The sequence below is a fragment of the Molossus molossus genome, unplaced genomic scaffold (genome assembly GCF_014108415.1).
Source record: "Molossus molossus isolate mMolMol1 unplaced genomic scaffold, mMolMol1.p scaffold_m16_p_11, whole genome shotgun sequence".
Taxonomy (NCBI): domain Eukaryota; kingdom Metazoa; phylum Chordata; class Mammalia; order Chiroptera; family Molossidae; genus Molossus; species Molossus molossus.
The window spans coordinates 14,440,333-14,458,785 of NW_023425346.1; the positions used below are offsets into that span (position 1 = coordinate 14,440,333).

Below are 18,453 nucleotides of genomic sequence, written 5' to 3' on the forward strand. Positions count from 1 at the left end.
AATACCATAAACTTACACCATACACAAGAATAAACTCAAAATTGATAAAAGACTTAGATGTGACTTGTGAATCCATAAAAATTCTAGAAGAAACTGTAGGCAACAAAATTTCAGACATCATACACAGCAGAATTTTCATTGATACATCACCTAAGGCAACAGAAGCAAAGGAAAAAATGAACACATGGGACTACATCAAACTAAAAAGTTGCACAGTAAAAAAACAGCCATCGAAATGGAAAGGAAACCATTTATATGGGAGAGCATAATTGCCAATGATACATCAGGCTGTTTTGATTACAATGGCTTTGTAGTATAACCTGAAATCTGGTAATGTGATCCCTCCTACTTTGTTCTTTTTTTTTTTTTTTTTTTTAAGATTGCTGTGCCTATTGGGAGTCTTTTGGGTTCCATATAAATTTTCAGAGTGTTTGTTCTGGTTCTGTGAACTATGTCCTTGGTATTTTGATGAGGATGCATTGAATCTATAAATTGCTTTGGGTAGTATGGACATTTTAATGATGTTAATTCTTCCAATCAATGAACAAGGTATATGCCTACACATTTTTATATCGTCCTCTATTTCTTTATTCAGTGACCTGTAGTTTTCTGTGAAGGAGTCCTTTACTTCTTTGGATAAGTTTATTCCTAGGTATCTTAATTTTTTTGCTGCGATGGTAAATGGGATTGTCTTTTTAGTTTCTCTTTCTGCGATTTCATCATTGGTGTATAAGAATGCCGTTGATTTCTTGACATTAATTTTGTAGCCTGCTACTTTGCCAAATTCATTTATTAAGTCTAGTAGATTTTTGATGAAGTTTTTAAGGTTTTCTATGTACAATATCATGTCATCTACAAATAATGATAGTTTCACTTCCTCCTTTCCAATTTGGATCCCTTTTATTTTTTCTTCCTGTTTAATTGCTGTGGCTAAGACATCCAGTACTATGTTAAATAGGAGTGGCAAAAGTAGGCATCCCTATCTTTTTCCCGTTCTTAAGAGGAATGCTTTTAGTTTTTGCCCATTGAATATGATGTTGATTGTAGGTTTTTCATATATGGCCTTTATTATGTCTAGATATGATCCCTCTATTCCCACATTGCTGAGTATTTTTATCAGTAATGGGTACTGGATTTTGTTGAATGCTTTTTCAGCATCTATTGATAGGATCATGTGGTTTTTATCTTTCCTTTTGTTCATGTGGTGTATCACATTTATTGATTTGCGAATATGGTACCCTCCTTACATACCTGGGATGAAACCCACTTGGTCATGATAAATAATTTTTTTGATATATTGCTGGATCCTATTTGCTAATATTTTGTTAAGGATTTTGGCATCTGTGTTTATCAGGGATATTGTACTGTAGTTTTTTTTCTTTGTAGTGTCTTTATCTGGTTTTGGAATTAGGATTATGCTGGCCTCATCAAATGAGTTTAGAAATGTTCCGTCATCTTGGATTTTTTGGAATAGTTTGAGGAAAATGGGTGTTAGTTTTTTTTTGAATGTTCAGTAAAACTCCCCTGTGAAGCCCTCTGAGCCTGGGCTTTTGTTTGCTGGGAGTTTCTTGATTACATTTTCAATTTTCTTTGTTCTTATTGGTCTGTTCAAGTTTTCTATTTCTTTCTGGATCAGTTTTGGGAGGCTGTGTGTTTCTAGAAATTTGTTCATTTCTCCTAGGTTGTCCAATTTGTTGGCGTATAATTGTTCATAGTATGTTTCAATGATTCTTTGTATTTCTGTGGTGTCAGTTATTGCTTCTCCTCTTTCATTTCTGATTTTTTTATTTGTTTTCTCTCTTTTTGTTTCTTCGTAAATCTGGCTAAATGTTCAGAATAGTTTGTTCGTATTTTTCAATTATCACACTGAATTTGTCAGCATATCAAAAGGATTACCTATCATTACTAAAAGCACTTTACCTCAGAAATGCAAGGTAGCTCAACAACAAAATGAACCAATGTACCAAAACATTAATAGAAAAAAGGAAAAACACATAATCATTACAATAGATGATAAAATACATGTGAGAAAATCCATCACTCTTTTTTATTCATAAAAATATTTTTAAAATATGATTAAAAGGAAGCATCTTCAATATGATTTAAAATGTTTACTAACGCACACATGCACACACACACACACACACAAACACATTTTTAGATAATAGTCTATTATGAAAGACTGAAAGCTTTCCTCCTTTGATCATGAACAAGAAAAGGATGCCTACTTTCACCATTTCTATTCAACACTACTGGATATTCTAAGCAGAATAATTATGCAAGAAGAAGAAATAAAAATAACAAATTGGAAATAAAGTACAACTATCTCTAATTCAGATATGGCATAATCCTCTCTATATAGAAAAGCCCAACCAATCTACAATAACTTACTACATCTAATTTAGCACTGTTACGGGTAGACACTCAACACTAAAAGATCTGTTGTATTTCTGTTTTATTTCTATACCAGTAGTAAGCAATCACAAAAAGATATTAAGGAGTCAATTCTATGTACAGTAGTAGTCAAAAGAATAAAATACTTAGAAATAAACTTAACCAATGAAGTAAAAATTTTTACACTTAAATCTACAAAAATTACTGAAATATGACAATGTGGATGAACTTCTAAAATATATGTCAAGTGAAAGAAGTCAGACTCATATTACTTAATCCCATCCACATGAAATATTCTGAATAGGTAAACCTATAGAGACTGAGAGGTAACTGTCAGGAACTGGGGGAAGGGGAAAACTGGGAGTAGTTGCTTAATGAGCTTCCTTTTGGGGTGATAAAAATGTTTTGGAATGGATAGAGGTGGTGGCTGCACAAAGAGTAAATGTACTAAATGCCACCGAATTATTCATTTTAAAATGGATAATTTTATATGCGAAGTTAATTTTAATAAAATTAAATAAAATTTTTATGAGCACCATGCTTGGAGTCAGAGAAGAAAGATAATGAATGTGATGGAATGTGATGGGAGAAGAAAGATAATGAATGTAATTTGAGTGACTGTGACTAGAACTTCTGGATGCTGAATTATAATCATAAAAAAAACAAATCCTTTGGCCTTATTCCTCTAATATTATGTAATTATAGATGATGCCCCAGAAAAAGCAAGGCACTCTGTGAGTCTAGGATCAGGGATACTCTACACCCCAAGCAAAAGTTAAATTGTGAGGCAGAGACTTCAGGCACAAGTCTTCTGTGTCAGGAGGGATGTTTCCCAAGTCTAGTTTCATTGGTTCCAGTTTTTCTAGAATTTACTCAATTGAACTTTACACTCACTTGAATAATCTTAGACTAAGAGAAGTATTATAGAGGAATAGACCAAAATACTGAATTTTTTCAGCAAAATTTTTATTTCCCAGAACAAAGGCAGAAAGTGGCATGCTATTTCAAGTGTTGTTTAACTAAGGGTAATTTTTTGTTTTACAGATAATGTCTCTTCTTATACTTTTGAATGGGGTGACAACTTACAGTTCAAAGCCAAAGTACTAGATGTTAAAATCTCTGGCAAATAATTATATATTAAAATATCCCCTTATGCAAACACAGGGGCCTATGTATGTTAAAACCCATTTTTCCTCCCCAGGAAGATGTAATTTCTCCTTGCAAAGGATCTTTGCTTTTCAGGGATCAGGCTATATTGTTCCCCCATCATTAGAGGTCAGGTTATCATATTTCTTAAGTCAATATAATATTAGCAGGGTAAATAAAAATATAACAAAATAATTAAAGTTGTACAGTGACATAAATAATTTGTATGCAATGTTGTTTAGTGTTGAAAATGTATACTTATATTTTATCATGGGCATGGGCATTTATTGACCCCAAAGAAAATATAATAGCTGGAATAAAAATTCATATTGAATTTTCAGGCATAGTTTCCAGTTGTCCACTCCTGTCATTTCCTCCCTAGTAGTCTCTTGTCTTCCCCAGCCTCATTCCTTCTCTGCTGTGCATTTCCATTAAGAAATGTAAAGAATCCTTTGAGACAGCAGGGAGTGACCTGGAGAGTACCATGCTAAGTAAAATAAGCCAGTCAGAGAAAGAGAAGTATCACATAATCTCACTTACAGGTGGAATCTAATGAACAAAATGAAATGATGAACAAAATAGATCCAGAGACATGGAAGCAGGGAACAGATTGTTGAACCTCAGAGGGAAGGGGGAGGTGGTTGGGGAAAGAATAACCAAAGAACTTATATGCATATATGCATAACCAATAACCAACAGATACAGACAATAATGTGGTGAAGGGGTGGGGGGAAGCAGGGAAGAGGGGACAAAGGGGAAAAATGAAGCATATCAGTAATACCTTTAACAATAAAGATAAATTTTAAAAATGATGAAATCAGAATAAGCTCTGTGTATAGTAATAATGACAATTTTCTGCTCTAATATTATACTATAGTTATATAAGATATTACTCTTGGGGGAAACAGAATAAAAGGTTTATGACATGGGACCTACCTTGATATATTTTTTTGGCAATTTCCTGTTAATCTATTATTTCAATATAAAAAATTAAAAATTAAAAACAAATACTAATTTAATTAAAAAAACATAAACATACAAAAAGAAATATACATCATCAATTCACTCATTTAAAAATGAAGATCATGCCCTGGTCAATTTGTCTCAGCAGTTAGAACATTACGTATGGATTGAAGGGTCACGGGTTCGATTCCAGTCAAGGGCATGTATCTGGGTTGCAGATTCAATCTTAAGCTCTGGTTGGAGTTGTGCAGGAGGCAACCAATAGATGTGTCTCTCTCACATTGATATTTCTCTCTCTCTGTCTCTCCCTCCCTCTCTTCCACCTTCTACTCTCTAAAATTAATTTACAATGTAAACTAAATCCATTATTTATCTGATTGGAGAATACCAAAAGACGACAATAAGTGAGGAACTAAAATCTGAGTAATTATTAAAATGTAACTATAAAGCATAGACAAAACAAAACAAAACAAAACAAACAAACAAAAAAACTCTTACTTTAATAATGCCAGAGGAAATTATTTGTCATTCAACATCAGAGATAAATCTATTAGAAAAGTAACCACAGTACATCTTAAGGGTGAGGGTCGGGCTCTTAGAATCTGTCATTGATTCCCTTTGGCAGCCTGATTATATCTGGGTAATACCATATTCAAACGTGTTCATCTGTGCTGTTCTTAGAAAAACAAGCAGAGACTATTTAGCTTATGCCTATCAGTACAACAGGCCTCCTTTTTTAAATTAAGAAAATAAAATAAACAATTTGCATCCTGGTTGATGTCTATGTTTACAAGTGAGTCATGCAAATCTCACAATCTGTAAAACATTATTTCCCTTTCATACAAGGATAATGGGATAATTTAATTGTTGCTTTGACATTTTAAAACACAGGTCAGATGCTTAAAATGACACCTTTTAAATTACAGCTGCCAAGAGATTGCTTGTAACATAATATAACATGATATTTTAACTAACTATAACCAGGAGCAATTATTTTGGTAGAACATAATAGTAACCAGAATAAATTCATTTTGAGTTTTTGCATAACAATAACAAATCAGACATCACCAGTACAATGCAGTACTTAATTTTACCAAATGCTTTCTGGAAAATTATCTCTTTTTTTTTTTTTTTTTTTTTATAAATGGGACAGATTAAACTTTTTTAAGCCTTGTGCAGAAATCTGGTGTCTAAGACAATAGAAAGATAATTCTTTATTTATTCCAAAGTCACATTGCAGGCACACATTTAGGAAAGGACATGAACTCTAGTTAGTCTCATATCAAGGTCAACTGAATCACTTTATCTATCATACTTTCTCCACAAACTAGACACGCAAGTCATTCAGATCCTCTGGGCCTTAACTCAATTATCTAGAAAACAACCATTTTTTAATGGGTATGTTAGGAGGAATAGATGAGATAGTTCTGCACACTCTTTGGAAAATATAGGTAAGTAGGTATTTCTTAAAAAAAAAAAAAAGCATACATTCTTGAATGTTAATTTGTAGTTTTTGTTCTGTTTATTTTTCTGGATAGGATTGCCTAAATTTCTCTAGTACCCTCCACTTCTTAGTCCTAAATCTTGGCTCAAAAGAACTGTTTGCGTGTAAATCAATATCATAGTGGCAATCTCAACCTGTGTAAATTCTTCCCCAAAATGGCATCTGAACCTAGTGTAAAATTATCGCTATTAGAGATATTTTTAAGAGTATAAAAAAAGGCATTTATTTTGTGGAACTGAACAATCCTTATTAAATTATTGTTTAACTCAGATTGAACAGAGTTCTGATGGCTTATACATGAATGCTTAGTTTATTTTATACTCTTATAGATGGGTAAAGGCCAATGCAGGATGCTCACCTAGAGAGGATAGTGAAATAAGAGAAATTGCCCGAAGAAGCAAGAGCTAGAGCTAATGATGAAGACACAATTTCACTGCTTTACAACTTTTGTCTTTAGTCAGCTATGATAGTAAATGAACCTGATGACCATGTTTTGACACTAACTGATTACGCACATCAATCAAAGGGCAACAGGTCACTCACTGTTGCTGAAGAATTGGTGTAATATACACAGTCTACCTCAACAAACTAAAGAGATTAATCAATATCCTCTACCAAATACTTTGTAACTCATAAAAGAGATATCTCTCTTTTGAAACAGGTCCAAATAGGTAACTGAATTGTGCATGAACTGTTTCCTGCCCATATTCACTCTCATTCTACGTGTTAAATACAAATGTGAGAGACTGAAAAGTAAATGCATAGCTATGTAATACCAGCTTCCACAACTTTTAAGCATGAATGTGCACTCATATATTTGCAGAGAATAATTATTGATCTTGTAGGTATATAATATGAAAATAAATGCAGGTGTTTTTTTTTTTTTTCTTTAAACAAATTCAATACAAACAAAAAAAGTGGGCTTGATCAATGCATCTAAAAAAGTCTGGTTTTCAGTCAGAAAAAAATGAAGGGGTTAATTTGTTCCTTTCAGAAACAGTCACTTATTAAAGAAATACTTGAATAGTTAACCCACTCTTCAAAAATAATTAGGACTTCTCTTCACAAGGCAGTGAAGTTGCTGACAATTTGAAAACTAAGACACCTGTGTCAAATTACTTCTGTAATAAAATTTGCAATCAAACCAAAATTACAATGAACATGTGTTTCTCTGGTTATAGGCTTGCAATCCTTAGCACTTACCTGCAAAATGTGATGCTATTTTGAGCAAAACAGTTTCTAAATCATGTCTTAGACTAGATAACTTCTTGTATACTTCCCCCAACTCCCCCAAAAAACACTAAATAGATTTTCAAGGTAGGATAGGCTTACTAAAGAGCTCTTCAGATTTAATCTGTTGCTATATTTATTAAACAAGCTACTGTATTGCTGCTATTGTTATTATTATTATATTAGATCATTGATATTAGAGCTGCAATAAACTTTAAGAGATCATTTCCCAATCCGGCAAACGAAAAGATGACTTTTTTTTAAAAAACAAAAATCTTGATGTCAAAGGAGGTAAGTGATTTGTGCAAGGTCATATAAGCTATAAGATACATACAAATTTCTGACATCCATTCTAATTGGAAGGATTGTTCTAGAGTTAGCTCTTGGTCCTAAGGTCTAGTTATTTATTCACCTTGTTGAATAATTTTAGGATCAGAAGTTTCCTCTCCCGATAAGAATTCCCTTTCCTGGTTGAAAGAAAGTTTCCACTTGCTGAGTGGTTTTACCTAGAAAGCTAGGCACTGGGAACATATTGGTGGGCAAAAGGTAGATGAGAAAAGGTGTTGCAGTTTATCTTCCAGTCGGAGGTTTTTCCTTTATGGATCTATTCTAGCACAGCTGAGAGATTTCAGGCCTGGGGGTAAGAAGAGGGAGGCTTGGTACAAGGCCACATGACTGACCTAATATATGCTTGCTTATAACTGAAATACATTCCTAAGCATTGTCATTATGCCAACCCACTTCAGTTTTGTAAACTTTCAGGCCCCAGTGGCATTGAGTTTATAAACACAAGGTGTAGAACATAGGTTGTCTGTTTCTTATAGCAACACCTTTCCACTCCAGACTACTGACTTCCATTTTTCATTTTATAATATTTCTGCCAAAATTAATAGTGAAACCTAAAGACATTTGGATATGTGGTATGTGAACTGTACTTAGTAAACTGTAAATGTAAGTAATAATTGCCACTTCCATTTATATAATTAATCTCATATGAAACTAAGTTCTTAGGTTAGAGAGGTGTGGGTTGTTGTGTGTTTGTGTAGCTGAAAAAGAAGAGGACTGGAGGTAATAGACATAATGCAAGGGGAAATCAGCTAACCACCATAACACCTAGAATGTTGTAAGAACGCCATAATTATCTACCGATTAAGGAATGAATGAATGAACAGACAGACCACTTGAAGACTAACTCCAGATTTATACCTGTCATAATTTAACACGGAAATCATAGACATCTATATCCCTGAGAGACTTACTTTTATTAGGAAATTTCCCTCATATAACACGGTACTTGGCGTTGTCTAATGGTCAATAAATACTGAATAATAGCAATCATTAGAGGAATAGCAGCAGCAGTGCTAGACATTATACTAAACACGTGAAGTATATCATCATATTTATTCCTTATAATAATACTATAAAGTTGGCATTATATGCTATACCTTAATATAGACAAGTGAAGTAAGAGGCAAAGCCAAATAACTGGCCAAGTTCCCCAAACTAGTAAAGCATAGAGCCAGAACTCAAACCAAGGTGTGCATCTTGCCAAAAGCCCTTGCTTCATTAAATAAGTTTATGACAAAAATGAGTGCAACTATACTAGGCTTTTATATTAGGGCATCTTGAAAATGATTGAATAGAGGAAGTTTAATTCACTGAATGGCCAGCTCTATAAAGTCTTTGTTACACCAGCACTCAAGGAACACAAAGCATCCATTTGGCCACAGATAGTAATGAGAAAATCCGAGGAGAATCACCAGGAAAAGATATTAGAATCAGGATGGAAGGAAGCTAAAGGGAAACACACAGGCATCGTAGCACCTATTTCCTCCATCTGGTTAACAGTCACCAATAGAAGGCAGTAAAATTCTCATGTTTAAGTGAAACACTTTTCTGAACATAAGCTCATCTTCCATTAACAAAATTCTTGGCATTCTGAAGCACCGTGCAGCCATCGCATTGCTCAATCACACTGTATTGCAGATGTACAAATGAGGCAATTAAGAGAGTTCCTAAAGAGGATGCTGGATAAGACAGCTCTTACCAAGAGATATTTCCTTTCTCTTTTAAAATTATTTTCCTTCCCTTTCCTCTCTCCTGACTCTCTTAATTTCTGAATCTCTTTCCAAGAGATATTTCCTTTCTCTTTTTAAATTATTTTCCTTCCCCTTTTCTCTCTCCTCTCTTAATTTCTCAATCTCTTCATATGTTAAAAACAACTACAAACTATATTTTTGAGGAGTTATACATTTCAAGTCTATATTTTTATAAAGATGGTATATTTCACAAAGTACCACATGAAACAATGGGTATTGCTATTTGCATAATTAGTCATCACAATTACTTGACTAAATGACTTGAAATAGACCTATTGTTAATCATATTTTGTACATAAGGCAACAGGGTTAATGAACTCTCAAACAACAAAGCTGGGGCAGGAACTACATAATACAAACAGAACAGAACAATACAAGGTTCAACAACAGGCTACAACTTCATAATACCAGTTGAATTTTGAACTAACTCCATCCTACCCCCGAAATGACTGTTTTATAATTCTGAGTTGTATACAGAGTCCATTCTTCCAGGAAGCTACTGGCTGGGTTGTAGTACCATGTCAAATGTATTTGTTCTTGGAAGACAGTTTGGGGAATTTAGAAGAGTGAGCAGTCTTTCTCTGCCTTCCATATTAGCACCTACTAAAGAGTAGTAAAACTTCTAGGCACTGAAATAATTCCCAAAGAATTAAACCTACAGAAACTTTATGTATTACGGTTAAACATTGCAACTAAAGTGTTAGGACTTACAGGGCAATAGAATTCCTAAGGACCATTTTGCAAGCCTCTCTGTCACAGGAGAAAAAAGATAAATTTTCCATCACAGAAGACCTGGCTGGACAAGAAATGCCACTGGACACCAGGGACCACAGAAGCACCCACTCGCACGTCCAAATTCCTGTAGACCCAACCCACCAACCAAGACCCCAAAACCCAAAGCTTCCAACCATTGGGCACATATAAGGATGAAACTCCAGCTCCTAGGGGCTGCCGTCATTTACCCAACACCCCATGTGATGAGTTTGATGACAAGAAGCCCTTCCCTTTAGATATCCCCTTTGCCCTCCCCTTTTCTTTAAATAAACCAAATATTTCTTTATTCACAGTCTGAGATTGCTATTTAGCATGCCTGGGCTCCGTGAATCACCAACTTTCACCTTTCATTTTGGTGGCTCATGCAGGGATCTCCAGAAGGGAAGCTTTCCCTTCCCCTCCTCTCCCCATCCCTCCTTCCCTATCCCTTCTCCCCAACCCCTAGGGACTTTTGGTCAGGGTCCAACATGACCATGTTCAGGCTGGACTCCTGAGCAGCAGCAGGAGTGCCAGATCGTCAGACCCTCTGATTTCTACTAAGGGGTGGGCCACTTCATTCTAGGGAAGAAGGCACTGGAGACCAAAGCTTTCATTTCCCTACAGGGCCACCACTTTTGGGTACTGGTCAGCCAGTTAACAGCCACTAGGGCAGCTGCCATTTGAAGACTCCTGTTACAGGGTAAACAGGATTTGGAACAAGCAAGATTGCACTAGGCAGCCCGCCAGTCTGAAGCAAATGTCTGCGCATCTGAGGTACTCTATGAAAAAGCACACACTTGCCCAAACCCCAACCCAAAACACCAAGGAGGGTTTTATTTAAGAAACTATGAGTCTTTGCATCACAACTCTGGTATTTCAGGGAGATAACTTTCTGGTCGACTGGTCATGACACATTAGGGTTTCACTGGCAATTCCCAGCATTGAGTCAGACCAGTCTCATTCTTACTAGGAATTAAATATGGGGGACACTCCTACTTTTCCCTAGACAGTGGAGACCAATTTGGTCCAATATGAACCTTTTCTGGTGATGGGACACCTCCTAGCATTGGTTTCAGCACAAGGAAAGAGGCCGTAACAGGGTCAGAATGCCAGCTTTTGGTTTCTCCCTCTCACAAGGCACTCACTACTCTCCCTTCTATAATCGCCTTTTCCATAGTACCACCAAGGGCAATTCCATGTCTACCCCTCCCAAGAAATCACCAATGGCCTGCTTTTAAAGCACTGTAGCATGGCCACAATATAAATTAGACAGTCAGGCAATTTGGCCCCAAAATGGCACTCTCAAATATAACACCATTCTCCAATTGGACTTGTGCTGCCACCGCCTAGTCAAATGGTCTGAGATTCCCCATGTTCATACCTTCTCTGAGCTCCACAGTCACCCTGAACCCTGTCCCTCCTGCCACATCCTCCGTACCTCTACCCCTCGGCCTCCAAAACCAAGAGGAACCCATCTCTAACCCCTTGCCACCCTAGGCTCCTTAACCTCCATATCCTACCCTTCCTTCTCTGGCGTGAATCTCAGACATTCTTAGGCAACTGCTGAATCTTTGTGGAGGGGGAAGGAAAGACTGAGACACATGGGGAATTTGAGATGACTCGGAGTTCAGCACATAGACAGTGTGCCTCAATACAGTACACAGTATAAGTGGGTATACTGTTTGAACTCCACAGATCTCAAAATAAAATTAAAGTCAACATGGAAAATTCTGCACCCAAGCCCAGAAACTCACAACCCTCATTAACACTCCTGACTTATGGAGATGGGAAGATTTAGAAGTGATATCAACTTAAGATAGCTAAAAATGTTACCTTTTTGTTCCCTAAATTATTTATTTTTGCATGCAAATTAGAAAGAGCAGCTTTAGAATTAAAACTGAATGAGCAGAAAGCTTATCTTGATTGCAAATTAGAAGCTCCTGAGAAGAACACAGGTCAACTATATAACAACAACAAAACAATAAGGCTGGTTTGAGGAAAGAGAGGAACAGCAATCTTATAAATTACTTTCTCTGGGACCCTGTTTGGTTTGCAAATTAATTTTATTTACTGTTAAAGACTATAGTGCTGGTGATTCTGACCTATTCTAATTAATACACCTACTGGTTTCTGGGAGCAAGGCAACAGGATTGCTGAATGAGTTCTGCTTGGAAACTGTAGAGGAGTGAGTTCTTATTGCAGAAAGCCAGGTTACCTTAAAAAGGATTAAAGCAAAGCAAAACTGGACTTAGAAAAGAAACCAAAAGCAAGCATAGGGTTGCTCCAAAGGCATTTCCCCTCCTCCTCACTAATAGTCTGGGAGAAGTTGAAATTATCATAAAAACGGAAGCCACTAAGGCCCTATACCTGAGGCTACTTTACTTATTCTTAGCCATACCCAACTAAGTTGTCTCCTCCTTGGGAGTAAAGCTTCTGTATAAATGTCAGAACTAGCTAGTCAATGTCTGTTTTTCAATTAGAACCTGTCCACTTCCAACTAGGGAATGTTATGGGACAATATATATCTTTGCTAATTAAATCTGCCCCAATTCATTGGATAGGACAAGCTTTTTTGAATCAGTGATGCCCACATCTGCTTTTTGCAGAAGGGTAATATGAATTTAGAGCTGTATGAACTAGATACCGAACCAAAGGGGAAAGTGGTTATTTTAAAGGAACCTCCCAAGAGGAAAGTAACCTTGAGACTGATTTAATGTATGCTAATCATTTTTTCTTCATCATTAACTTCCATGAGAGCCTCAGGGATGGCTTAACAGGGTACCACCCTGCTCAAAATGGCCCAAAACAGCCCAGTGACTTGCAGAGATGCCTCTAACTCTTGGCTTGCTAATTATCTGTCTCTCTATAGATAAATAACCAGTACTCAGTGCTTTAAGAACCCCTTTTGGGATACATGCTCACCAACTAGGAGAAATTGGACCCTGAGTCCCTAAAGACAAGGGCTAATCTTTTGTAACATAGTCTGGCCCCAATATAAAGTGGGCAACAGGGAGGTTTGGCCAGTTAATGGCACCATTAATTTTAACACTATCTTGCAACTAGACCTGTTTTATCTTTCCCAGGGGAAATGGATGGAGGTCCTATATATCCAAACCTTTATGACTATCAGGCAACCTCAGCTATATGCTTCCTATAAACTAAAAAAAAATGTACAGAAATGGAAGAAAACATTTAAAAAATGGATAGATTTGTCATTCCATTGCCAATATTTGGGTGGCAACCTAGTCCCTGAGGTATTGAAAATGACTGTCTTTGTTTTAGGAATAAAGTTTTTACAAGGCCAGAGGTGTGGCTCCAGAAACAATTCAAAGCCAAAAGTCTCACCTTTCTAAACCTCCCCTATGCAACTCAGAGGCCTATAGATCATTGGCTTTATGAAACCAAAGTCCCAGGTCCTTTGAAATGCAAACTCCTGATCTTCACCAAGAGCTCCAGTCTGGGCTATTTTAAAAATGCAAGTTCTTGAAAAGTGATCCTTATGAAAAGAGAGATCAGTCTAATTTGCGTCAGTCATTCTTTGCTAAATTCGTTAATTTTGATAAAAGTTGTTGAATGTATAGATGTTTCGAAATAACATGAAATACTGAAACATTGGTTGCTAGACAAGTCTTAAGTTTGCCTGCTTTTGGTGTTGCAGAAAGTCTATAAACTAAATTTGAAGCTAATATGTTTAAAATGTGTGCTCATTGTTTAGTTGGTTATCATTGAGAATTGAGGTTTCTAAAAGTTCAGATTAAGTTGGAAAGAAATTATATAACTTTGATAATAGAAAATAAGGTATAAAATATATTTTTAACAGGACAAGGATAGAAATTGAGTTATTCTAATGATGGTTATTCCTGAACAGGCAAAAAATTTGCAAATTATAGAAGGTGGTGAAGGTTGTAAACATTTTAAGTTTGTAGAAAAATAACTAGACAGGGTCCTGTCCTCCTGATTTCTCTCTGATGGCTGGGACCTGGAGCTGTTTTCATTACACTCTCCTCACTGTCAGTGTGGGGAAAACCTGTCTGTCAGCTGTAGAGTGAATCCTTCATCAAAACTGGTCTCATCCACTTGGAGATGGAAGGTAAACCTGTCCTCTGGACATGGAGTCACATGCCCACAAGACGGTCCCCATGCAACACCTTGGTGACAGGGCCCTAGGAGTCAGGACCTACTTGATCACCCCTGTCAGAAGGGACCCCTTCTCTCTAGTTTGTTTGACCAGCATAGAGTTGAGTCTCCTCCGCATGAATGGGGTAAATCCATCCTCAGGGCATCTAATGCCTTGATCTTTGACGAAGCTATCCTCAGAGCACGGGGTAAACACATCCACAGACTACTCATATCTGGAGCACTTAAAATTTTTTTTCCCTTTATTGATTTTAGAGAGACAGGAAGGGAGAGGGAGAGAGATAGAAATATTGAGGAGAGAGAACATCGATTGGCCGCCTTCTGCATGCCCCCCAGTGGGGATTAGTCCCACAACCTGGGGATGTGTCCTGACCAGGAATCGAACCAGCGACCTCTTGGTGCACGGGCTGACACTCGGCCATCAAGCCACACTGGCAGGACCCTGGAGCATTTATTACATCAGTTCTGACAACCCCATTTTTGTCATGTTAAGAAGGCAACCTGGATACAAACAATCCCTTTATCTCACAGTGTAAAGACACGCCCCCCCCCCTCCCCTGCCTGACACAGGAGAAGGCAAGCCAGGTGCAGCTGCTTAGGCAATGCAGCGACCCTGCCTCTGGCTTTTGTAATTCCCTTACATCTGCCAACCCCCTAAACTGCAGTGGAACTAGAAGACCCCAAATGCTCGAAGGCTTATCACGTATAAAAGATGGTGGGAACCGGGCGCAGCACTCAGCCTTTGGAGGGGGCTCTGCTGGGCCAGCACTGATACACACTAAATAGTCCTTTTCTAATCCTCCCAGTCTGTCTCTTCTCGCCGACCAAATTTCTGCCACAACAATGTGACACCTTAAGTCACTGGAGTTTCTGACTTTTCAGTGAGCCAAAGCAGCCTCACCCAGCCTCACTTTTTTCTATATCATTTCTAGGGAGCTGAAGCAGCCCCACCGAGACTCTCTACTGTTAACGTAATTCCTTAATTTCTACTGCTCACTCACAGCCCTTGACATTTGAGTCATGACAGGTCTTCCTGCTTGGTAATTAGGAGCTCTATTCCTTTCCAGCCTTCTTAAAAGTCATCAAAAGCAAAGGAGAAAAATCTTGCATCTATACAAAAATTAGCAATTTAGATCATGTGTATGTTCTTTATGTGGTACGTGTTTCTCTGTGTATTATATGTGGTGTGTTTTCTGCCTGTAGGTGGCATTACTAAGGGATGATATTTTATTGGCCTAAAGAAATTAAACACTTGTGTAGGTTAAATAGAATCTTGTCTGGATAAAATATGTGATACTAAAACTAGTTTAAGTTTGATGTCTTTCAGACTTATTATCATAAAATATGTGATTGTTTTACCTAGATTTACAAAGAGTTTATGCCATGATCTTTTGGTTAAGTATATTTGACAACCTTCCCAAAGTTTAAATATTAACAGACTCTTTTAATCAAGAAATGATTTTGGCCCTGGCCAGTTTGAATCAGCGGTTAGTGTCGGCCTGCGGTCCAGAGAGACCCGGGTTCAGTTCCCACTAAGGGCACGTACCTCGGTTGCAGTTTGTCCCTGGCTCTGGTTGGTCGGTGCGAGTGGCAGCCACTCGATGTGTCCCTTTCACGTCGATGTTTCTCTCTCTCTCTCTCTCCCTCCCACTCTATCTGAACAAAAAATGGAAAAATGTCCTCGGGTGAGGATTAAAAAAAAAAAAAAAAAGAAATGATTTTGAGTTCTTCTTATGGGTCCTGGAATACTTCAAGGATTTATTTTTTTTCCTTATTAAAAATTTAAAACTAATCAGGCCTATTTAATACACTTGAAATTACATGGGAAGCTTTGCCAGACAAAAACTAGTAATAATAACAACATTCTATTTGTATACATATATTTTTATTAAAATAATGTTTTAAAAATGTAAGTCTGCTCTAGGAAGGAGCTTACAGAGATTCAAAGCCAAGTTCAACAGGAAACTCTCAGGGCAGCAGCTGTCTTGTCAGTGACACCAAGCAAGCCAAGAGCGACGGTTCCCTGTGGGGGTGTCCAGCGTCCAGGTGTTTCTGATCCACACATTGTAATGTTTATGAGTTGCTTTAGTGCTCAATGCACACTTCCAATGAGCCATGTGCAGCATTTTAAAATCTTGCATATCTTTATATTTTGAAATTGTATATTGAACCTGAAACTGTAAGCTTTATATTGTTTTCTCTTATCATTTCATAATTATTATTTACCAATAAATTGTTATCTTGGAGGTCATATCTTAACATCAAAGTTCTTTATTAACTGTATTATAATAAAATCTATAACCACATCATTTTAAATTTTATCATTTATAGGCAGTCACTGGTTTACTCCGATGGATTTGCAAATATTTTACATCTTTGGAAAGGTTCATGAAAAGGGCTCTGATTTAGTCTAGATTACAAATTTTCTAAGCAGGTCATCTCTTTGAAATATAAAATAACTGGATTCATAGAAAAACCTTTTGTTGTCCTGATATAAAAGAAAGCTTCTTTTTATTTCCCTAAAACAATTTGGTAAATTATATCCTCAAGCGATATTGAAGCATTTACATTATTCTCCCTACCTAATCATTCCAGAATTTGGCAACTCTCAAAGAGTATTATCTTCATTACAATATATTTATTAGCATAAATTCAATAAGAATCTGATCTCTTTAAAATAGAACACATGAAACCAGGTTTCAATTGTCATTTTGTTAACCAAGTCTTTGACGAGAATGTCATAGGCAAGAGAGACATGCCTGGTCTCTGGATGTCACCAAAATGCCTCAAGGAATTGGGATTAACTCTCAAAATGGATTGAAGCTGATCAGAAGCCACTTGCAGGGAGTGGCCTGGTATCTTGCTTGGTCAATGGTTCATGGCAATATTTCCAGGTAAGGAACAAAGGCTGCTTTCTTCGAAGATGGCAGAAAAGGAACCTCAACATGTTGGGAACCTCGAGGACTTGAGGACATGACCCAAATCTGCAGGTGTTCCAGGCACAGCATGACGGCATTTGTGATGTTGGCTTTTCCTCCCTGAGGGGCTGACTGCTGACTGCTCCTTAGAGCTCAATCTAAAAATTCCTTATAAATAACTGACATTCCAGCCAAACAAATTTAAGAAAGCTTATTAATTGCTAGTGTTTGTTATGTTTATGCAAATAATCAGGCCAAATTAAAACAGGACATAATGCAGTCTCTTTAATAAAAATGATGGTGATTTTAGGGAGAGAAATTATTTCAATAAAAACCATAATGAACAGTTGTGAATATTGGACTCCAGTGCAGTTGATTGTCTTCAAAGTTTAAAGTTTTGTTTTTATCTGTAAACTAAAGTGGTTCCTGGATTCTATGAGTTGTTTTCAACCCTCCAAACTGTTTCATTTTTTTTCTTTCCCAATTACTGACTTGGCATTATTAAAACCTGTTGATATTATGTCAACCATACAGAATTTCCCTATGCGTGAGATGCTGTCCAGTTGTCACTGCTTGCTTTCATTCCAGCAAAAGAAACTTTAAACCTTCTAGACTGACAGTCTTACAGACTCAGAAACTGGTTTATAATTTGCTGTATTCATCAACCTTTGTTTTTCTCTTGTTTTCGTGGGCATACATCTTATTAAACACCTGATTAATTGTTTACACAGTATTGGTCTCACTTTGGAAGCCCATCTGGGCCCATATTTACTCTCTCCAAAACTGTATACAAACTATTATGAGCAAACAAATTTCCCTGACCACAGCCTATAGAAATTATCCCTATCCTTACTCCCCAATTCCCCAACATACTAACATGGCTTAGAGACAGCTCTACATCTACAAATCAGCTGGAAGCAGCTACAGAAGAAAGAGACTAGTACCTTCAATCCCCTACCCAAGCCCACCAACCAAGACCCCTAACCCACTGACTGACAAAAGCTTCCCACCAGTGGACGCATATAAGGATGAAACTCCAGCTCCTAGGGGCTGCCATCATCGATCCAGTACCTCATGGTTCAGTGGTGTGTAGCCCTTCCCTTTGGATATCCCCATCCCCCATACCTTTTACTTTAAGTAAATCCAATTGTTCTTTATTCACTGTCTGAGATTGCTTTTTAGCATGCCCTAGCACGGCGAACCGCCGACTTTCACCTTTCATATAGGACATGGTCCAGAGGTCACTGCAAGGAGTGGTTCTTTAGACAGAGAGAAATTTAGAGTGTGAAAAGTACAAGGAAAGAAAGGA

General features: G+C 37.1%; 1 protein-coding gene across 7 annotated transcripts in view; it reads right to left on the reverse strand.

The window, feature by feature from the left end:
- Positions 1 to 18,453, reverse strand: part of DPP10 (dipeptidyl peptidase like 10) — a 1,561,433-nt gene that overhangs the window by 609,373 nt on the left and 933,607 nt on the right. The window lies entirely within an intron of this gene.